Below are 1,490 nucleotides of genomic sequence, written 5' to 3'. Positions count from 1 at the left end.
GCCACATACAGTGGCGCCCTCTACAGGCCTCGAGCTTTAATAACATGCAAGAGCCACTATAACACCCCCCCCCTCTTAAGTTCAAACAGCATCATAGTTTACAGGTAATCTGACACAACATGACTATGACAACAGACTGTGTGACCAAACATAGACACGAGCATCCTCTTTGATATTTCTTATCTTTTTATAAACCAAAAAATATATAGAAATCTGAAAACCATTAACTTTTCAGTCTCAGCCCAAAATATGATAAAGAAATGAGGTTATAGGTTAGTTTTTTACTGTCGAACTACCCTCCTCAACTTAAAGAAAACACTATCTTTTCTCTGCATCTTAAACTTTTACTTCACAACAGAGTCTTTCATATGGGCTCTATAAATGTGGAGCAGGAACAACTCCATGGATTTGGACGCACCAGCTTCTCACCTCAGATTCCAGGTAAGTTCTAACACAACATTTTGAAGTTCTTGAAGTCCAGTGTGGACTGCTCTTATTTTAAATCAGATTTCCACAGATAGGAACACATTGGTGTGTGGTTTGATTCCTGTCTTTCATGAGTGAGATCATCACTGAAAAAGTCCGGGAAAATGATCTGTACTGAACTGAAACTGCTGTAGTGATTATCATTTACTGATTTTAATCACGTTCATTTTCTTTTCGTACAGTAATTTTATTTTTTCTCAATTCACACAAACCAGCCCTGGCTATGATATTTATTTATTTATTATATTGTCAGATGGATTAAATCAACTAGATATGTGTAAGTAACAATATTCACTCAGTGATCCATAAAATCAAGTAACATATAAGACATTATTTTCATTGTTTATTAATAAGCCATTTTCTTAAATGTGTTGTGGTCTTTTTTCTTTTATTTTTTTTGTCTTATCAACGGCTCAAAACTCAAAAAGCTTCATTTAACTTAAAAATTACATAAACTGTTTAATTATTATCAGAACAGTTGCCGTTTATTTTCTGCCGGTCAACTAGTTTGTATTATTGATGTGACTAAACTGGTCAATACTAACAGACTTGTGAAGGGCGTTAATGGTTTTATTTTACCGGCAGATGGCGACAAAAAAAAAACGAAACGCGCTCAGATTAAAGCCTGATGTCCCTTTTTTGTTGTCGTAGCAAATAAAATCACATTGGCGCCACATTTTATGCCTCTTTAGTTCTTTTGGGATTTGAAGAACATCATGTTTACAGTTAGTCCAACTATAAACTCGTCTGTGAGTGAGTGGGTCAGTGAACCTGTTGTAAATAACTACGCGCTTCGTCTGGTTCGGTTTGTGTCTCCGCGGCTGCCGTAGAGAGAAGGCGGAAACAGCCGACATGGTGCTGGAGAAGAAAGCTTCGGGTGAGTTTTGTTGAAATTAAACAAATTCTTCATTAAAACGTGCCTTTGAAAGTTACAAGTGACGTGTTGGTGAAGAGTTAAGGTTTACAGAGTGTAAAGTCTCGTTCACAGGTTCTCTGTCTGTTTT

At 36.5% G+C, this 1,490-nt stretch overlaps 1 protein-coding gene across 1 annotated transcript in view; it reads right to left on the bottom strand.

Moving 5' to 3' along the window:
- Positions 1-1,490, bottom strand: part of LOC111662542 (Fc receptor-like protein 5) — a 12,629-nt gene that overhangs the window by 3,107 nt on the left and 8,032 nt on the right. The gene's annotated exons all lie outside the window — the stretch shown is intronic.

The sequence above is a fragment of the Seriola lalandi genome, unplaced genomic scaffold, assembly GCF_002814215.2.
Source record: "Seriola lalandi dorsalis isolate HSWRI2012SDOR001 ecotype SW California unplaced genomic scaffold, Sedor1 jcf7180002054564, whole genome shotgun sequence".
NCBI classification, from domain to species: Eukaryota; Metazoa; Chordata; class Actinopteri; order Carangiformes; family Carangidae; genus Seriola; species Seriola lalandi.
The sequence above is the reverse complement of the archived record's forward strand: the minus strand, read 5'-3'. Positions and strand labels throughout refer to the sequence as shown.